Source organism: Ursus arctos, unplaced genomic scaffold (genome assembly GCF_023065955.2).
Source record: "Ursus arctos isolate Adak ecotype North America unplaced genomic scaffold, UrsArc2.0 scaffold_11, whole genome shotgun sequence".
Taxonomy (NCBI): domain Eukaryota; kingdom Metazoa; phylum Chordata; class Mammalia; order Carnivora; family Ursidae; genus Ursus; species Ursus arctos.
Window position 1 is genome coordinate 1,627,009 of NW_026622775.1, and position 22,795 is coordinate 1,649,803.

Genomic DNA, 22,795 nt, shown 5'->3' on the forward strand with positions numbered 1-22,795 from the left:
TCTCATGAACACAGATTTAAAAATCCTCAACAAAATATTAGCAAATCAAATCTCACAATAGATAAAAAGAATCATACACTATGACCAAGTTAGATTTGTTTCAGGTATGCAAGGTTGGTCCAACATGGAAAAATGAATGAATGAATTGATCACACTAACAAGCTAGAAGAAAATCCACATCATCAAATCCGTGGATGCAAAAAAAGCATTTAACAAAATCCAGCACCTATTCATGATAAAACTTCTCAGCAAACTAAGAATAGAGGGGAACTTCCTCAACCTGATAAAGAACACCTACAAAAAGCCTATAGCTAACATCACAGTTAATGGTAAGAAACTCAAATTTTTTGCACTAAGATCAAGAACAAGGCAAGGATGTCCCCTCTCACTACTGCTTTTCAACATAGTAATGGAAGTCCTAGGTAATGCAAAAAGCCAAGAAAAGGAATTAAAAGGTATATAGATTGAAAAAGAAGAAATAAAGCTGTCATTGTTCCCAGATGACATGATCATCTGTGTAGAAAACCTGATATAATAAAAATCTCCTGCAACTGATAAGCAATTATAGCAAGGTCGCAGAGTACCACATTAATATACAAAAAGTCAGCCACTTTTCCTATATATCAACAATGAGTAAGTGGAACTTGAAGTTGAAAACACATTACCATTTACATTAGTATCCCCCCAAATGAAATGCTTAGGTACAAATTTAACAAAATAGGTACAATATCTATATGAGGAAAACTACAGCATTCTGGTGAAAAATGTAAAAAAAAAATGAAGAGATAGTCCATGTTTGTGGATAGAAGGATCCAATATTGTCAAGATGTCAGTTCTTCCCAACTTAATCTATAGATCCAACACAATTTCAACCAAAATCCCAGCATTTGTGAATATCAACAAATGGATTCTAAAGTTTACAAGGAGAGGAAGAAAACCCAGTATTCAAACAATATTGAAAGAGAAGAATAAAGTTGGAGGACTGACACAACTCAACTTCAAGTCTCACTATAAATCTCCAACAATCAATACAGTGTGGTACTGGTGAAAGGATAGAAAAACAGATCAGTGCAACAGAATAGGGAGCCCACAGATAGATCCACATAAATATAGTCAACTGATCTTTTACAAAGGCTAAAGGCTATACAGTGGAGCAAAGACAATCTTTAAACAAATGGTGCAGAAACAGCTGGACATCCACATGCAGCAACATGGATCCAGTCACAAACCTTACATTTTCCACAAAAAAAATTAAAAAGGATCATGTACATAAATGTAAAGTGCAAAACTATAAAACTCCTAGAGATGTCGTAGGAGAAAACCTAGAGGAACTTAGGTAAGGCAATGACTTTTTAGATAAAACAGCAAAGACATGATTCATGAAAGTAATGATTTTTAAGCTGAACTTCTTTAAAATGAAAAAAAATTCTCCTCTGCTAAAGTCAGTGTCAAGAGAATGAGAACACAAGCCATAGACTGGGAGAAATTATTTGGAAAAGGCTCATCTGATAAAGGACTGTTAACCAAAATACGCAAAGAACACTTCAAATTCTCAAAACAATTTTAGAAAATGAGCAACCTAATTTTTAAAATGGGAAAAGACCTGAACAGACACCTCATCAAAGGAGATATACAGATGCAAGTAAGCATGTGATAGATATTCAACATCATATGTCATTAGGGAATTGAAAATTAAAATAGCAATGATATTCTGCTACATACCTGACCCCCCAAATGCTGGTAGTGATGTACAGTAACAGACACCGTTCCTCGCTGATGCGGCTGCAAAATGGTACAGCCGCTTTGGCAGAAAGTTTGGCAGTTTCTCACAAAATTTTACTTACTCTTACCATACAATCGTAATTGCACCCCTTGGTATATACCCAAAGGAGTTGACATTTATCTCCACACACAAACCTGCTCATGGTGTCGATAACAGCTTTCTTCCCAATTGCGAAAACTGTCCTTCAGTAGGTGAACGGATAAACTTTGGTAGTCAGACAATGCAATATTATTCAGCACTTAAAAAAAAAAAAAAAAAAAAAAAAAAAACCTACCAAGCCCTAAAGAAACATGGAAGAAACTCAAATGCATATTAAAATTAAATGAAATAAGCCATTCTGTTTGATTCCAGTTGTGTGACATTCTGAAAAAGGCAAAATTGTGAAGATGGCAAAATGATTAGTGTTTTTCACAGATGAGGGGTTAAGAAGGGATGAATAGGCAGAGTATAGAGGATTCTGAGGGTAGTGAAACCATTCTGTAATATACTACAATAGTGGATACGTGTCATTCTACATCTGTGAAAACTCACAGAATGTACAACACCAAGAGTGATCCCTAATGTAAACTATAGGCTTTGGGTGATAGTGATGTGTCAATGTAGGTTCCCTAGTTATAACAACTGTGCCATTCTGATGGGAGATGTTGATAGTGGGGGAGATTGTCTATGTGCGTGAACAGAAGTATGTGACAACTGTGTACTTTCTGCCAAGTTTTACTACTTTAAAAAATAAAGTTTATTAATTAAAAACATATAAAGCAACTAACCCCCCCTCTAAATTTGTAAAAAGAAAATAAATTAGGCAGTACAAGCATGTCTTCTCTTTCATATGGGTAGTTGTAATGTTTCAATTCAAGTCCTCTTTTGACACTCTGTTTCCCAACCTGAGGTTAAGGAAAGATAACCTCATCTCCTTCTTACCTGACCTATAAACTTAAAACGAACAGTTAGCACTAGTCCTTCATAAAAAGGTGAGTGGAAGTGGAGGTAGAGGGTGTCCAGAGTCAGTGAAGAGGCATAATTCAAGTGGCTACGTTCAGTGCCTGTGATACATCAAAGGCTACCAGCCAAATTCATGTACCTACAGACCCCGTGCCTTTTCTCAGGATGTTGAAGATGAAAGAGACTTGTTCAGTTTTATGTGAGGCTCTCCCTCTAAACACACCTCAAAATATGAATGGCATGTATCTTCTTCATTTAGGAAATGACTGCTTATCATAGAAACTTATTTTTAGTCAACTGTTACAGTTCCATGATTTATGTCCCCTCTGACCTGCTTTCTGATAAAGCATGACTTCATTCATGGCTCTGGACACAACCTGTGCACACTGACCTGCGTAAACCTGGAGCGTGAAGTCATTTCATTGGCACTTGCTGGAGGCGAGATTGACATCCCACTGTAAGACTGCCTGCAGTGTAAAGCAGCTGCACTCCTAGTGAGACCTGATTAAGTTTATCCCACGATTTAGGTTCTGCAGTGTTACTCATCTTTCTCACAAGGAAAGCGGTTTTTAGCATGCAGTGTTATCTGGTTTTTAATGGCCACAGAGCTGAAATAACGTGTGTGTATGAATGGTGGTCCATTGTTTGTTTCCCTTCTCTTCTTTTACTGGTTCATTCTTGGAGGTTAGAGGAGGTGTGCCTTTCTGGTCAGCTGACAATTGACCCTTCTTAGAAATGACACTTTCACATCTCCAAGTATAAGGTGTCAGATGCTCCAGTTTTCGTTTACCTTCTCATCTACTCACAACCGATGAAGAATCAAAACATTCAGCATTGATTTCCATGGCCTATAGACCTGTGTCAACTTGGCACAAAGGGCTTATCCCCGACTTTTTTCTCTGAAGACAAAGTCAGTGGCTCTTTTTTTCCCCAAACTCCACTTTGCTCAGTGATGATTTAAAAATGGTGATTTTATTCTTTCACTATCTAAAAATGTTGCCCCACATTCCAAAACTTCAGTCATTAATACATAGAGGAAAATGCAAATTCTGACACACCTGCTTTTCTTCTATTCATATACATTTGCAAATATAAAATATATATACACATGTCCTAAAATCATTAAGCTCTTTTCTCTTAAAATATACAGTTTCTTTGTTTTGCTAGGGAGCTAAGTTACATTTATCGCAGAGCTTATTTCCTCACTCTGGAATATGACACTCAGAAAAAAACCTTTCTGAAATATTAATATGCTCTATCATTTACCTTGCTCTGTTCCATTATCACAAACAGCATTTCACATCCTAACTGATGTTGTCCCCTTATCAATCTTTATAATTCAAATCCTCATATTTATTACTCTGTGTTAAAGTTGCTTCCCCTAACTACCTCCTGTCCTACTTTAATAATCATTCCTTGTTTGCTTCTATAAAAGTAAGTTCAAATATAAAATCTGCTTCTATAAATTATTATGATGTCCATATCTGTTTCTACCTAGAATATTTTAAAGCCCTTCACAAAGTTTCCATTCTTGAGTCTCCTCTCTAAACTATGATCTATATACTCTATGGTTAAGTCTTTTGTTATTTTTTGGAGTGTGTGTGTGTATCTCTAGTCTTGGTGGTCAAGATCTATAAGCTCTCAATATGCTTTTACAGGAGGTTTTTTTCTCCCTGGGAATTTCTTGATGATTTGTACCTTGTCATGTGATGAAGAATGTGTGTCGGAGTGTACACCCTAGTGTACCAGACCCGTGCTTTTCTGCTTGCTTGACTATTCTGTTGTGGACGAGCTGGTAGTAGACAACCAAGGATTCTGTTTTGGTTTCTACAACACAGAGGTTGCTAGGTGACTTTAATCCCTTTCAAAAAGAGGACAATAAACAACAACAAATTCCTCCTGTCTATATTGATGTATTCCACCTATGAGATCTATCAAATAAAAAATGATTTAAAACGCTTTCTAAATGTGCAGTTCTGTATAGACCACCCCCTACATCTCTGTAACATTGCAGATTTTTTTAAAATTATGCTGCTATTTCTTCCTTATTATAATTTTGCTTGTTCCTAAGAGATCAACTACTGAATAGCAATAGTTGAACACCAACTCCAGGAAATTTAATATACAAAAATCCAACTTATAATGAATACGATAATTCAGTGAAAAACCACTGTGTCACAATTTTATTATTTAAGTACCTATTTGGATTTCTCATCCAATTATATGATTCTCCAGTCTTAAGTGTGATTATAGCTTTTTATTCTAACGGTCTTATTTATTGAGGAAGAAATATATTTAAATTCTGTCATCCTGGTCATTACTTCAATGAAGGTCTAACCTCATATTTTAATTTTTAAATAATTTTAATAATGTCATAAAATAGTTTTGTAATTTTTATGTTTTCATTTGGGGCGCCTGGGTGCTCAGTCGTTAAGTGTCTGCCTTCGGCTCAGGTCATAATCCCAGGGTCCTGGGATCCAGCCCTGCATAGGGCTGCTCAGCGGGGAGCCTGCTTCTTCCTCTTCCACTCCCCATGCTTATGTTCCCTCTCTCGCTGTCTCTCTGTCAAATAAATAAATAAATAATCTTTAAAAAAAAGATAATTAAAAAAAAACTTTCGTCTTTAAGTTTTCATTCCTTCTTCTGAACTCCCCTCATGATGTTGCTTGCCAGCTACTGCCAAAATTAATAGTTAATATTTTCTCTAGTAACAAGGAGTAGATTTGCAAAGACTTAAATAATTGCTTAATGCTTTTTGAACCTGTGTTTAAGAATTATACACACAGCCAGAGCTGATATGCAGGGGGTATACATGAGTGTGGCTATGCTGATGGTTACTGAAATATTTTGAAGGTAGCCAGAGAATTCTTCCCTAAGATACTGTTGGTCCCTCTGTGTGACTCCCTGGACCTCCCCACAATCTCATAACTAGAATAGTAATATTTGGCCTGTAGGTGGCCTCTAGACCCTCCTCTAGCCCTATGACCCATATTTCGACATGTGAACTGTTAAATATTTTTGTTACCACTCATGTCCATGGCAAGAGAATCATCATTTATTTGTCTTAACTTGATGTTTGCTAAACTTTTTAAGAATATCTTATTATAGAAGTATTTTATATCATCTTCATGACACTTCAGTTTTGAAAAATGCATAATTTGCTTTTAACAGTCCTGGTAAGCGTAACTTCAGAGTTTTCCAAATGTTCTGAAATCTTTTCAATGTAATATTCCACTTTAAGGAACAGAATAAAATTAAAACCTTTGGGAAATTTGTGGAATTCTTCATTCTCCTTTCTTTGCCTTTTTAGTAGAAATAAAATTTAATGAAATTTCCTTGTTTACATTTTTAGAATGCGAAATGTAGACAGTATCATAACTGAAGCAATATTGCTTTTTACAAATAGTAACAAATCAAATGTTGGCAGTTTTATATATAGTATAAAGTTGTATTTTATACAGCTTGCCAACTCATCAAGCATTAGAATTTTTCTCATTGATCCTTTGGTGTTTGTATTGATGTTATTAATGTAATGGCTTCAAACCTTAACTCATACCCCATAAGACTTATAGCATTTTTACATGAAGATATTTTTTGGGCTATTTAATAATTTATATCATAATTAATCATTTAAAAATTTATTCTTTTACTTCCCATCTGTCCTAAATAAATAGGAAGATGGGGTTAGTATACACCTAATACTTTTCCTGAAGAGTAAGGAGAATGGAACTCATTTAAAAAGTATCTAGGTTAATGTTGTAGATTTGAAACAGTTTTTTAAAAAGCACTTACAGTCTACCAAGTTATTGATCCCTATAGCTGTTATAAATGGATGTAGCTACCAATTGACTCTAAATGAACCATGGGAGTAGCTTCATTACTCTGAAAAATTCATTATGTTACTTTATAACATGAAATTGCCAAATCTAAAGGAATAGAATATACATTGTATATCTTAGAATAGAATCTACATGTAAAAATTTCTTTGGAATCAATAATGAGCATTGTGACTATTGCTTATAGTTACATATTACTATTTAAGAATTATTTATTATAAAGTTTTAATATCATAAAAGTGTTTTTAAATTGGGATAATTCTACCAATATAATTTTGCTCATTCTTTACACCTTATTCATTTTTGCAATAACCCTTTTTTTATATTTGTATTTGTTCCACCCTTATCAAATTAGACAGTATCTGAGCTATAGAATCATAAAGCCCAAACCTGATTTGAAACAGAGATAATACAATTCCATATTTTATAGACTTCTCCAGTCCTCAGTTTCCTTAAGTGACTGGCTCAAGATCATGAAGTTATGAAGGGTTAATGTCAGAATTGGAGCCTGAGGCAGATCAATCCTTTGGTTATATCTTCCACCTGCCTACTTCCTTAGTTTATGGGTTTGTGAGAGTACAGCCTAGCTCCCAGTAGAATTATTGTCCTGCAGTGAACCATATAAATACAATTGCTAATTCCCAAAGTCCCTTGTGTAAAGAAAAAAGGAAATGACAGATGAACCATTAAAATAAGTACACACTCTTTTCTTTGCCTCTCTCCTCTCCTCCACTACATGGAATTTCTAGACAGAATCCCCCAAATGCTTGGGCACTAGAAATGGCAGTTCTGTTACAGAATATTGTATTTCCTATTTTAGTGGATGAGGAATAAACCATTATCTTCTGCTGGCTTTTTAGAATTAAGATATTGGGCACACCTCTGACCAAAGAGGTATCAGTTTTTAGCAGATATTAGCAGATACTAGCAAGTATCACAATGTCATAGAAATGTTTCCATTTCAGAAATAAGAATTTGTATGGTTTTTTTTTTCCTGATTTTTATTTGGTGTTTTCTTCTAATGTGGGTTCTCCATCTTGGTTTTTAAAAATATTGATTCTATCATAACTTGTTTGTTTGTTTCCAGAAGGTATATGAATTGATCTGATAATGTACATAGAATGCCAAGTAAATTTATACCTGTCCCTCTACATTCCTGTGTTTCGTTCTTAAATAATTTCTTTGTGCAATGGAAATGCTGTGCCAAACAATTTCGAACTGCTGCCTTAAACTTTGACTTTGTTTGGCAGTCTTAGCTCTGTAAAGACTGTGGGTTAGAAACAACCTTCTTTGGTGTATATTTGTTTTTAGCTTAGTGGAATTTGTTCCGTAAATGCTTACTGAATTTTTCCTTGGAGTCGCCACTTTGTCTCTGTTAGGAAGTGCAGGGAGTAAATATGCATGAGGACTTCCTTTAGTTTTCTTCTTAGAGTTCTAACTGCTGTAGTGATTTTTTAAAAGCATTAATAGAATAGCCGTTGCTCTTGCCAAGAAGCTGACATTCTGAAACAGCACTTCCCTTTGGGCACCATACAGTTGGGATCATTTACTTGCAGAAAAAGTGTATGGGAGGGGGAAGAGGAGGGGGGATGGAAGAGGAAAACCATTTTATGGGCATATCCTGCTGAGGTCAGTAACCTGCTGTTCAGTGAACTCCGGTCTGACCCCATTTAGACCTGGAGGAGGATCACAGCTGAGGCAGCATGAGAACAGAAGGAAGCACCTATTGCTGGGAGCTTTGAAGAGACATGCAATGAGGATGGACAAGTAGCACAAAAAAAGGAAAGGAAGGGCTAGATCCAGCAGGAGAAACATAGCTTGTAATGACAGTATTAATGACTTTTGGTCAGTGATTAACAGGAGAATGTATTTAAGGCCCCAAAGAAAGATTTCTATATATGATGCATAGCTTATATTGATACATACGTGTTTATAGGTAGAGTAACTGGTTTACAGAGAAAAGTTTTATTTTGATTTTGAGATAAAGTGTCTGCTTCTAGGGTTTGAAAAATAGAATAGTTTACCTTTCACCGAAATGAAATGTTTTCCTCATTGAATCTCTTACAAGCTGGTCATGTTGTGAAGCATGGTAGGTAAGAGCACGGCTCCGTTGGCCTGCCACCTACAAAGTGTGTGCTAAGGGACACGACTGAGCATGTGATAATAGTTTGAAGATTAAATGACTAAGCATGCATTCGATAAATCGTAGCAATTTTTATTGTCATTGTTTTTTCATCTACCTTCTAGAAGATAATAGAGAAAGTAGATACTATCTTTTTAAAACACAGCGAGTAGTTGATGAAGATTAAATATACCAGAATAGACTTTAATTTAGGAAACAAAGAAAAATCTGTCTTGGAACCACATTATCCTCAGCAAGATTACAACTTTGACCTTGAGGTTTATTTCATTCAATTAAAAATGTAGATATGTGTGTGGGAGTGAGAACATTTAAATTGTATTCATTGGCTTTCCCTGTTAGATTTTTTTTTTTTCCTCTATGGCTCTTATTTTAACCTCTGTCTTCATCAGTTACCCTTTGTGTTTATTGTGTTTTGCCTTCTGGGTGATTTTTTTGTATAATCTCAGTGTATTAGGTCAGAGGGAAAACTCAGTGTGTAAGCTGACTGACAGTGTTTTGCATTTTCTTTGAGAATATTTACCATAGCATCCTAAATAGTATTCACCTTTTCTTTCAGAACAGGTAACCAAGTATGTGAGTCATCACTGTATTGATTTCTGAATGTTACTATTTTGGAAATTTTCCAAAACTGAACGAAGCCAGGATCGTTGACCATTGAGGAACTGTGTTGTAACAATAGACTTGTGGTCTCTTATGGGTGTATATTCTAATTGTTGGGATTTTTTTTTTTTTTTTTTTTTTAGGGGGCTGTTTGGGGCATAGAAAACTGGAACTTCATGTTCTCCTTGATAGTTTGCCAGCTGGTTTCCAGCCAACCAGATAACTGCTTGTAGCGACATTCATTTCTGTAGCCTCTTGATCCTGTGCCAGCCCATAGAGGGCAATACCACTAAGTCTGCTCACGCCATTCTGAACCAAGGGCACTGCTGTCCCGAATGCCTCAAAGTATAGATAAAAATCTGATACCACCTTAAGGGACTTACAGCTCAAGTTCTGATAAAGCTCCGAGTGTAAAGAATGTATTATTTTACTATTGAAGTTTTGTATTGGTATTTTAAACAGAAAACAGGAAGGCAGATGTATAGTTCTGTTGCTCTGTATTCCTCAGTGTTTGGCCCATAAGTAAACCCAGCCTTGAGGAGTCTAAACATGTACAGACAATGGCCTTCTTCTAGTTTTAGCAGTGCTTCTTCGACCTGTTCTAAAAACACAAGATATTGTATTGTTTCCAACCCTGACCTCCTGATAATTCTTTATTTGGATTACATAGGTTCTCAAATACATCATGTCAACAATTTATTTTGTCACTTCGGATTTCTTTCTAGAATTACCACTGATTAATACCATTATTTTTCTTTTCAGCCAAGCTCAAAGCTTTACTTCTATAATTGAGTCTTTCTTTTTCTCCCTATACCTGCAGTGCTGCTCGTACCCACTCCTTTCCCCATCAGTAATATTTCCCTGCATGATCGTGTTATTTTACTTCCTCTTCCACCCTCTTGTTCAGACGCGTCCCTTTATGTATGAGCTACAGCAATAAGCCAATATCTTGTATGTAATAATTTATAACAGCTTAATCTTTTACTACTCCATACCCGTGAGAATGGCTTTTTTAAAAAAAGTTAGGCAATAACTAGTGTTGGTGAGGATGAAGGAAAATTGGAACCCTCCTACACTGCTGGTGGGAATGTAAAATGGCACAGCCATTCACTCTGCAGAACAGTTCAGCAGTTCCTTGGAAGGGTAAATATGGAATTATATGACTCAGCAATTCCACTTCCAAGAGAATTAAAAATGTATGTCCACACAAAACTGACAAACAATGAATACCCATGTTCAAAGCAGCATTATTCACAATAGCCTACAGGTGGAAACAATGCAAGTGTCCATCAACAGATGAATAGACAAACAAAATGTGGTATATACATGTAATGGAATACTATTCAGCCTTTAAAAGGGAGGAAATTCTGACATGTGCTACAAGATGGACAAATCTTGAAGACATTAGGCATAGTGAAATAAGCCAGGCACAAAAGGACGTATATCATATGATTCTGTTTATATGAGGTACCTGGAATTGTCTGATTCATAGAGCCTGAAAATAGAATTGTATTTGCCAGGGCTTGGGAGAGGGGAGGTTGGAGAGTTATTGGTTAATGGGGATAGCGTTTGAGTTTGGGAAGATAAAAAATTTCTAGATATGGGTGGTGGTGATGATTAAGACTGCTTAATGCATAGAATTATACATTTAAAATATGGTTGAAATGCTAAATTTTTTGTTGCATGTATTTTACTACAATATAAAAAGACTTGTAAATGAATGTTCATAGCAGCATTATTTATAATAGCTATAAAGTAGAAATAACCCAAATATCCATTATGAATAAAGGATGGTATATCTATACAGTGGAATATTACTTGGCCACAAAAAGGAATGAAGTACTGAGTCACAATAAAACATAAATGAACCTTGAAAATACTATACTAAGTGCAAGAAACCAGACACAAAAAAGTCAAATTCTGCATGATTTCATTTATTTGAAATACCCAGAATGAGCAAATACATAGAAACAGAAGGATGATTAGCTGAAGGAGGGACAAATGAGGACTGACTCCTGCTGGGTAATGAATTTATTTTGGGAGTGATTAAATTGTTCTGGAATTTGATAGTGGCAATAATGGCACATCTTTTTGGCTGAAACCCACAGAAATGTATACTTTAAAATAATTTTGTGGTATGTGAATTATATTTCAATTTTTAAAAACCCTAAGTGTTAATACATAACTCTTGTGATGCTGTGTTTCTAAAGAAACAGCATGTTGTCTGGTCTTGGCTTACTATTTCTTGCTATAGAACTTTGAGAAAATTAAGTGACCTCCCTTCTTACTCTGTAAATTAGAGATAGCAATAACTACCTCACCAGATGTTTGTGTTAAATGAGATAACATATGTAATGCATCAAGCATGTGTCTGGCATTTACAAAGAACCCAGTAAATCTACTAAGACCCCTTGGGGACGTGAGCCGTCAACACCTCTCAGTACTATTCCAGGTATTATTTCCAGATATTCCAGAAAATGACCCAACTTCTTTAGCCACATATCACTAATCTGTACATTCTAGCTCAAATCTGCCTCTCCAAATTCTTCTAATGCTCCTTTGTAGAAAATCTGTCAGAATGGGCTCTTCAGTCTCCCCCAATTTGCTACACATATTCTAACAGCTGTGTCTTTGAAAATCCTCTCTCCCTGTTCCTTTCTCTGACTTTCACCCTGCCCTGAGAACTCAGAAGACTCTCTTCACACGTTCAACTTTCTCCCTATTTCAGTTCATGGTCATCTCTACTTTTGGAGCATCCAAGATTCTCACTACATCTTTGACTAATGAAGCCTTACTTTGGTTATATTTGTAAAGTAAGTGTCTTGTTAGGTGATCAGATTAAAATTTGTATTCAATCTCTTGAGCTAAATTAAAGTCCCTGAGCATAAGGACTACATGTTACAATGTTCTGCCTTTACCATCACACTTAGCACGTTGCCTTGATACACTATATTCTGAATAAACATTTGCTACTTATAAGTCAAGTTAGTGCTGCCTCTCAACAAGGACAAGGCCTTAAATTAATGATTCTCGATCCTGGCTGCACCCTAGAATTACCTGGGGATTAAGGCTTCATTTTTAGCCCAAGAGATCAGAATCTCTGAGCATGAGGCCTCAGCTTCCCGCCCAGGTGATACAATTACAGCCAAGGCTGAGAACCACTGGATTCAACAGATGAAGTAATATAACCCAGTGGGTCCCAAGACTAATTGATAATCAAGGTCAAGATGTGAGGATTGCTGGTTGGGCAGAGATGCTTTGGGCATTGCGAAGTTTTCTCTACAAGTATCAGTATTATATTATATTATGGTGCATCTCGGAGTTTTCGTTGCTTTGAGAATGATCTTCCAACCCTGAATTTTTTAACAGCCAGTGATATAGTTGGACGTATCCAGTTATGGGCATCTATAACCTTTTAAACTTTACATGGTAGTTTTCATACCAAATGTACGTCTTGTTCCTTTTTGCTAACTTAAAAATATTCAAACTCTGTGTCTTTTCCAGGCTGGCCAACATCATCATCAAACCCTCTTAAGATTGTCTACTTGCCCTTGCTCCTGTTGAGTTACCACACTTGGAAGCAGGAGATGGGCTCAGCAGCAGCCAACAAGCCATGATCCAGGAGGAGCAGTAAGGGATAGAGCTGCTGGTAAGATGCTGGGGACAGCTGGTGCTTGGTTTCCGAGAAATATAAATTTATTCATAATTTTATGGTCAATCTCTCTTCTAACGTTCAACTCTAAATTACTCTGTACTCTCTCAAATACATTAATTACCTATGCTTGGGACACATGGGTTAGATTTTAAGATCTATGAATGTCCTAGAATTTTGTACTAACCTGGATGGATGGATGGATGGATGGATGGATGGATGGATGGATATGTAGCTACATTGTTTTCTGGGGAAGAGGTAGATTTTCGTCAGATTCCCAATGTCTTGAATTTTTTTAAAAAAGATAAGAGCCATGTAAATATAACGATAAGCATGGAAAAATGTGATATCTACAACCACTTGTCACAGTATTTCTCCTCTCCATTTTTACCTCATTTTGGCCACTTCGTCTCATTTGTTGAGGATGAAAAAAAGTGATTATTTGTGATTATGGTGAGCACCTATAAGCCTAGGCAGCCAGTTTTCATGATGATTTTGTCCCATAGAACCATCAGAGATACAAAGTATACAATGACAGATTTTGGGAAAGCCTATGTAATTTTTTCACATGATTTTTCTGAAAATATAAATAGAGGAACTGACAGAGAGGGAGATACCAAGTACTTTTTTTCATCTACAATTGATGTTAATAAAGATCAATTTGTTCTGAATGCCCTTCACTGACAGGATAACGAGTGGCCCAACCTAAGGGTTATTTATCACACCATTAACATTTATATAGATGAACAGAAGTGAGAAACTGATAGCGGATATTTTTTTCCAAAATATTCAAGATGAACACCAGAATGAATTCAATGCATACCTTTGCCTGTACTTTAAGTCAATTAAAATTATGGGGCCATCGTTGGAAAGAAAATGGATGTTAGATTAAAAAAAGAAGAATGAGGTTTTTTTTTTATTTTTTCTTCTGTAACTCTGTTAGCAGGTAGTTCGGCTTCAGTTTCACTGAACATAACAAATCTAAAAGGCCTATGTAGCTGTAATCTGTGCCCTCACTCTAGATGCCTGAGGATATAAGTATCCACTCTGCCACTTGATACTTCTTAGGACTGACCTGGTGCTGAGAAGTCCTTCCCAGTGTGTCCTCAGGTAAACTCCCATGATTCCTAGATGTTGCCATTTTCAAGACATAAGGGAGCTACATCTCCCTAGATTACCTCTCTACCCTAGGAATTTTAAGTCACTCTGTAAGGGAAGGAGAACTCAGCACTGCTAACTCTCAGAATGAAAATTTTCCCCTTGCATGCTAATATTTTTAGAGTATTCATTGTCACTGAAAATAGACTTCCTCTTTCCCCTCTCGTGCTGGAAAATCTTAGGTAATTATGAATAAAGCATTCTTTGCTTTTCCCCTCCTCCCGTAATGGATGCTTTACCTCTTTCTGTGAGGACTGTGGCTACTCATTCTGTGCTTGACCTTTATGTGAGAACTGAGATGCAATTTTAAAATGGAGTTTTTACAATAACAGTCAGAATTTTTCTCTTCTTGGAGATGAAGTGTAGGTAAGGAAGGAAGTGCAAAGTTTGGGGAAAAAATGTAAGAGAAATTACTAACAAGAAAAGAAGAAATTAAAGTATTAGCTATTTGAGAGAGAGAGAGAGAGTGGGGGCGAAAGATAGATTGATTTCACAAGTAACTCCCAGAGGAGCTCTTCCCTCATATCCAAAAAAGAATATTATTTTGTATTTAGCTTTTTACAGTTGGATAAGCTTAGCCGAGGAGATATTTTCAGTGATAAATAAACCTAGGATTTATTTTTAATAATATTTACTAGCTTTGTGTTCTTGGAGAAATTATTTAACCTCTTCAAGCCTTGTTTTATTCAGCAAGGAGGAAAATAGGTCATAAGTAACAATAATAGTATTATATACGTATATGGATATATATGTACATGCATAGATAATGTGTACAAGGCCTGGCACAATTAAATTCTAAACCTTATATTAGCATTTGTTTATTATTATTATTTTTACTATTATTAATGTTGCTTTCAGTTTTTAAATAAATTCAATCAAAGAGTATTTCTTGAGTGCCTATCAAGTACCAGGCACTCTTTAGGAACTAGGGTACATTACTGAGCAAAAAGGTTAAAGTCTGTGTACTTGTTTAGCTTAGAATCTAGAGTGGCAGACAGATATAAACAAGACAAATAAATAAAAATATATAGTGCAGTAAATACCAAGAAGTGCTAAGCATAAAAAATTTAAGACAGAAAAAAGAAAATTGGAGGGATGGTGAGGTAGGAGTTGAAGATGCAGTAACCAAGAAGATTGACTAATGAGAAGATTAATTTTGAGTAAAAAATCTAAAAAAAATGTATACAAATAGACCATAAAGTCATACAGGGGAGAACAGGTAGAGGAGAATGCCACAAAGAACTAGAATGGTAAAAAGTTTTCACAGAATGATTCAAACAGAATCAGAGACCTTATGCAGCTTAATCTTTACCATCGGTAAATATGTACACATATACCAAGTAAGTGATACAGGTAAGAACGTTGGAAGTTCAAGGAATAGGAAGGTCCATCTAGACTAAAACAGTTAGAGGAGGACTTTGCAAAGGAAGGTGGCAGATGGTGGCCTGGATTTTGAAGGATAGGAAGAAATTGGATAGTTGGCAAAGGAGTGCAGACTTTCAGTTATAAGACGAATAAGGTCTGCGAGTCAAATATATAACATGGTGTCTGTAGTTGATACCACCGTATTGTATAATTGATTTGCTAAGAGAGTGGAAGTGTTCTCACACACACAAAGCATGGTAGATACGTGAGGTGATGACTATGTTTATTAACTTGATAGGGGAACCCTTTCATGATGTGTATGTATAGCAAATCATCACATTGTGCACTGTAAATATCGTACAGCTTTATTGGTCAGTTATACCTCAGTAACACCGAAAGAAAACCTCCAAAGAAAAAGTTCTAATTTAAGTTATTTTTATGTATTACAGTTCCATAGCCTTCCCACTGTCATCCGTAAAAACAGTTACAACAGCAACAACAACAAAACAAACAGGGAATGATATTCCAGTGGAGAAGTGGAAGAGAAACAGCATGAGATGGAAGAAATAAGGATGTTGGTGTTGAGGGCAGGTGGGCGAGGCAAAGGATGAGGTGGGAGGCAGAGGGAGGCTACCTTGTATAGAGATGGCAAGTGGTGGGAGAAAAGATAGAAAAGCAGGTGAGGCCAAATTTTGTAAAGCTCTCAGGCCAGGCTAAAGATGCTTACATGCCATCATGCAAATACTGAGGTGCAGTGGTAGGTGAGTAACCAGATGCATTCAGGTCATTAACAATACTATTATTTTGATAAGTTCAGGATAGTATGGAGATGGAGGAAGTGGTTGAAGTGATTCAGGAGTGAGGTTGAGAACATGGATTATAATGTTAGCGGTAAGACTGAGAAGGGAAGGTAAACCTGATAGGGAAAATCATGAGAATTTAATCACTAATTGCAAATAGAAGATAAGAGTCAAAGTTTTCAGGTTTTAAATGACCAGTTGAGTGTTGGCATTAAAGGAAATAGGGAAGCAGGGGCTTATCGTGAGTTTGAATTCATGGTGAGGGAGGTGAGACAATCCAGGGTAGGTGTCCTCAAGACTACTAAGGATAAAGTTCATGCAATGTTTGACAGGCTGAATTGAGTTGCTAAGAGAAATGTTTCACTGTGCATTGAAATCTGTGTAAATATTAACCTAGTGCAAAAATTGTATGAGAATATGCTTATCGAAATGTTGTATTTTTACACCAGGTTGGAATAACAGAGAATCATAAAAGTATTGCTCAAAAATGGGCCATTAGACATCACTTTCATCCAATTGGCTAATTTTATGGCAGATTAAAGGGTACCCAGACATAATACATGACTTCCCTAAAGGGCATGTCATTAGCTATTGGCAAAACCTGGACTAGCCCCAGGTGTCCTTATTGAGACCTACTACCCCTCCATGTCATCTGTTAGAAGTGTTAGTGATTTATATTTTACTGTCTTGTTTGTGGAGAAAAGAGTTAGAAGGTTTGTATTTGCCCATTATAACTCTCTTGTAGCCATTCTTCTAATTATTATGCACATTCTCACCCTTTCTCATGAAACAGACCTTACTCATTTACAAGCTTCACTCTTCTTGCCTTAGTCATTTTCTCCCACCTATGGTCATTGTTGATGTATTCTGATTAAAAAACAGGTCATCTTTCTATTTCATCAATAGTTTGAGACAGAACAGTTATTTCTAATATTGTATTTTTTCTTTTATCTTTTGGAAGAAAAATGGCTTTTTTTATCGCAAATTTAAACACCACGTAGGCTTTAAAATGAAGACTCCAAATGTCTTGTCCTTGCAGACCAGTCTTATGAACTGAAATCCATCATCATTATTCTAACAAACCCAACTGATTTATCCTTTGAGTCACAGGACTTTAAAACAAAAATAGATCCTAGAGATAATCTAATGCAGTGCTCTTCAAACTATTATTCTCCTACCCGTCTGTTACTAAATGTTTTCTTCTTTTTAATAGAATGTAATTATCTAGCAGTGTGCAGAAGTGTATTTAAAAGAGGGAAATGTTTACTTTTTTATTTACAATAGTGCTACCAATCTTTCTTTATGTTTCTTTACTCTCTCCATTACACATGCCACATTATGATAGAAGTCATGGCTGAACTGTATGAAAGCTGTGTCTTGTGTATATTTTAAGGCCCAGATTGGTCTCATTGTTTCTATGTCCCAAGAGACTGAATTACAGAAGACTACTGACATTCTCATGGGATTCTGCTGAGAACTTTGGCAATCCCTGAATTCACAAATAGCACTGTAGCTTTTTTTTTTTTTTTTGCATTAATGCCTATCCACATGTGACCTGTACTATGAGTTTAGAACAAATAAGCCATGCTAAAATAGACTACACACTATGAAAGTTATTTTCACCATTCTTGTTTCAGTTTCCCCATCAAACGGTGAAGTATCAGTTGTCTCCATTGATCTCATAGGATATTTTAAGCAGAAATGAAAGTCTTGGTGAAAACACTTTGTATTCTGAAAGAAAGTTGCAATGCAAATGAAAGCATTAGAAATGTTTACCCATCTTTACAGATGTTAATCTGGCCAAAGCTTTTTCTCAAAATGTGAAATAATGTAGTCAATGTGTTCTCCCCTTATGGAGGGGCAAAGGGGGGAGGAGGGATGTTCCAAGTGCTCAATTTGAGGATGGGAGGGGGAGGTAAGGAACTGTGTGGAAGGTGAGTAGTTGGAACTTCAAGTGTCTAGGCATAGCAACATCATATATAAAGTTAACAGTATTTCAGAGCTTGAACCCCACACATACTCAGTTGTAACTAACACTTACATAAGTAACATTTGCTACTGAAATATTTTTTTCCTGCAGTATCCTACCCAAATTAAATTTATTGCCGTTGGGATTTGTGCTTTTGTTAGCTATTTTGGGAGACTTTAGGGATGTATTCAGTGTTCTAATTCCAGTAGTATTGATGAACATAAGTGCTTCACTATAGGAAAGAGATTCGAAAGGTATAGTAAATGATATTTAATGCCTACTGGATGATAATTTTAATGAATAAATACACTCAAGACCTTGTTCAGTAAAACATGAATTTGGAAAATGTTTTGAAAATTCCAGAAAGTTTAGTCGATGATAGATTTTCTTCTCTAGCAGTTTTTGTTTTGTTCTGTTTTTCCGTCTCAGGGAGGAGGAGAAAAGTAGTCAGTGTACTTCAGAACACAGGCTCTTTGGGAGGCCATACGTTTGGCATTGTTGTCTGGGTGCTTTGTGTTATTAAGAGGACATAGCTGGGAATGAACACAAGCTTGCAGGGCTAGATCAATATGCTAGATCTCTAGAGAGAATTTTTGGAAATATTTTTGAGCTCCCGGTTCCCTAACCAAATAGTAAAGTAATTATTAGAATCCATGGCTTTTCTAGACTATGAGAATTCATAGAAGAGAGTAAATAAATTTCTCAATTAAAATGCAGAATTGATGGGGCGCCTGGGTGGCTCAGTCGTTAAGCGTCTGCCTTCGGCTCAGGGCATGATCCTGGCGTTCTGGGATCGAGCCCCAGGTCAGGCTCCTCCGCTGGGAGCCTGCTTCTCCCTCTCCCACTCCCCCTGCTTGTGTTCCCTCTCTCGCTGGCTGTCTCTATGTCTGTCAAATATTAAATAAATAAATAAATAAATAAATAAATAAATAAATTTTAAAAATGCAGAATTGAGCACTTGGACATATTAAATGTATTTCACTTGGGACAAAAAATGTATAGCCTTTTGTCATATTTATAAAGTATAAAACCAGGTAGTCTCAAAAAGGTTTTATTTCTCTTGTTCAGTTTCATACTTTCTTGAGGTATAATGTAGTCGTTTTCTTTGTTTAATTTGTACTTTAGTTGTCCCCTTCTCATTTTCAAAGGTTCTACCTTCATCAGGTGGGTCAGTTTTCAGGCATTTTAAAAATTGAGTTTACTTTGATGCTTATTCTACTAGCAAGTTTTACTAGCAAGGTAGTAAAGCATATCTGAATGAATGCCTAGCACATGGTAAGTATTTAATAGTTTTTGATTGAGTGATGGGTTTATCATCCTATAGGAAGGAAGGTACTTAATATCAAAATATTTTTTAAAAACTTCGGTTTTTATTAATGATGTAGAAGATACTTCCCTTCATTAACATGGGTCATACAACTGGAATTTATCAGAAAATGCCTACTTTCAAATCTTTATCAAGGCCAGTTTAAAAGGGCTGAAGGGGAAGAGAAGTGGCCAGGAGATAAAGGAATTCACTAAATGTATGAGACTCAAAATGTTTATTAAATTTGTAATTTTACAATTGTAAATTTCATGATATTATAAATTGCTATTACTATCATTTGAGAGAAAAGTTACATATTTAAAAGCTCAAAGAAAATGATTATTTTCTTCCATGCCATGCAGGAATGTTCTTTATCATCTTCCTAGAAAGGACTAATCTAGACCTGATTGGGTTCTTCTCATAATGGTCAGCGCACTGATTCAGCACGTTTTTAGGAAGTCCTGCTGGTTTGGTGTCATGCTGAGCTACAGTCTGCATTCATTAAAGAATGTTGGATCCCTTTTTCCTACAAAGGTCCCTGAAATATTAAACTGTGGTATGCGGTATTTTAGATACCGTCAGATCATCCAGGGCTCCCCTCTCATTGTCTGGGCACTGCGAGTCTGTCCGTCTAGCCCTGGAGCACACTTGCTTCCTTGCCTGAGAGTACACGCTGCTTCATCTCACTGCAGTGGCAGCATACTTTTTTTTTTCCCCCACGCGAGCAGCTCATAAACCAGATCTGTGATTGTCTAAACCAGTGTTAAAGATTTTAACATTTAATTTATTAAATTCCATTTTGTTATTTTTAGTTCCTCTTTTAAGCCTGGTCAAATTTATGGAAATTTATGTCCATTCCATGTATTGTTTATAAACACATGCTCTCTTCTCTCTCTTTCTCATTTCCTCTATAAATTTTGTAAAGATGACTTCTTTGTTGTTATTGATTTACATGTTGATATAATTTCTGTTTTTTTTAAAGTGGGTAATCATTGAGAGAACAAGTCATACGTTTCTAATTAAAATCTTAAACCTAAAATTTAGAAGAGCTCTTATGCATTATGTCTTCCATCTCCTCTGGAAAATGGAGGCATCAGACATCTTACTTTATAGGAGAAAAGGATCTACTTTCTTGACATAACACCATACTTTTAAAACTTTAAAAGTTAGCTTTACACTTATAACCAGCAGCATAATAGATGGCTCCCACAGACTGGAGGCAGCTGGAGAAGGATGAGTTGCACTCTGCCCATCCCCCCCCCACCCCCACCTGTCCCCCTTCCCTAAACAGAGGGCAGATACGGAGATGGTAAGACCTGACTGGAGTCACTGTGAGGTGTTTGTTCAGTGAGTTGGACACAGTGATGAATCATGAACCTAAGGATGTACTAGAGGTAGGCTTCCACATGTCGAAGTAATTTTCTCAGTTCTGAATTCGTGGTTCCTTTTGCCTTTGTTTAAAGATGTCCCATTGGTTGTGCAGACAATGCATTTTTCATCTTATTTTCCATATAACCAATTTATCAGGAATAGCAGGTAATATACCTGATAATAGATCATAGAAACTTGAGAATGTTTGGTCTAAGTCACATTAGAATACGAGGGTCAGAATGATATAATAAGCACAACTGGCATTGCTGTGAAGAACCGTGAATTGTTTTTAGAGGCTATTAGAACGGATGTATATACGCTTTAAACTTCCATGATTGTTTCTCTAAGCCTCGGTTCATCAGTTATTTCTGTTTGGGAAAAGTCCTTCAAGAGTTTTGTTTTGTCAACGTAGGAAAAGGTATATTTATGTATAAAAAATATCTAACTCCCTACTGTTTATATGTTCACTCAGCCATTATCTAATTACCTTTTTACTTTTCATTTACTCCCTTATACTTTTTAACTGTTTTTCATTTTCAGTGAAAACACTGCTTCTTGTTTGTCTGATATGAATACACACACACACACACACACACACACACACACATTTTTTAAATAACTAGGTCATACTCCTAATCAAAATGAGAAAGAAGGTTGATTTCACTGGGGTGCTTTTGCTGTGTTTTAGGTTCATGAGATAATTATGTCTTGAGACACTTGATAATACTGTGATTGAAAGACCTGTTGCTGAATCCTTCTGCCCCTGGAATATTGATAAGAATTCCCTATAAATTCAGTTATTCAGCTGAATCATATAAGTACTTGCAAATCAAGAGTTGACCTTGGAAACATTACATCTGATATATTTTAAAAAGTTGAATGAATTGCCCTTTAAAACAAAATCACTTCTTCAAAAAAGGCCCCATTTCCCCCAAATATATAGTAGAGAAGAAATCTTTTCTTATTGAAGTGATTCAGACTTATATTATTTGCTCTCTTGTTTAATGAAAGGGATTTCTTGAAAATTTTATGGAAAGTATATTTTTACATGCAATCATAATAAGTAATACAACAGGTATAAGGCCAAAAAAAAGGATTTAAAAAATAATAAATAATGTGTGCGTTGGTGCTATGCTAATTTCTGTGCCCATTTCAGTGCTCAATAGCTTTCTGTAATTAAAATTATCAGTTGATAACATTTAAACTGGGCACTTTATTAAATGGAGGTATTGCTTATATATGAGCTTTTTAAAAAAACTTAATTTTACTGAGGGCATTTCAGGACTACTAATCATGGATTACATGAAGCAAAGTATGAAGCAAAGTATAAAGCAATAGAAGGTCACCTCTGTCCCTCGAAGGGATAGAGTTGAGTTCCTGCCAATATAGCTAAATATGGTATTATTAACAGGACACCTTCATCCAAAATCTGTACATTACCAACTCCTGCCCTCTAGATTCGTGTGACCGTGCAAATTGGTGCCTATTTCCTGAGATAACACCTGCCCCCCACCTTCAATCCTTGACATGTTGTGAACATAGATATATGTGCAATGAACTAGTTCCCAGAGAAATAAATGAATGAGTACACACACACACACACACACACACACACACACACACACACACCCCTCTTCAAACTTTATTATTACAGAGGATTTGCAAAAACTGTGGATAAATAAAATGTATTAATCTTACTTAATGGATAGATGATGCTGAAAGTAATATGAAAATCAAATTAATTGTTTTTCCTCACCCTTGCCTTTGAGAAGCCTGAGTCTTTTGAGAGGTAAGGTGACTACTTCAGGGTGGAGTGGTGCTGGGTCTGCCTCTCAGATCCTCTGAATGCATACATAGTAGCTTTCTACCA

General features: G+C 36.0%; 1 protein-coding gene across 2 annotated transcripts in view; it reads left to right on the forward strand.

Moving 5' to 3' along the window:
• The window catches only part of TET2 (tet methylcytosine dioxygenase 2), a 126,747-nt gene that overhangs the window by 24,190 nt on the left and 79,762 nt on the right, over nucleotides 1-22,795 (forward strand). For both annotated transcript variants that reach the window (XM_026499112.4, XM_057309984.1), the window contains exon 2: nucleotides 12,809-12,953. The gene's annotated coding sequence lies outside the window, so the exon portion shown is untranslated. The remainder of the gene's footprint in view (nucleotides 1-12,808; nucleotides 12,954-22,795) is intronic.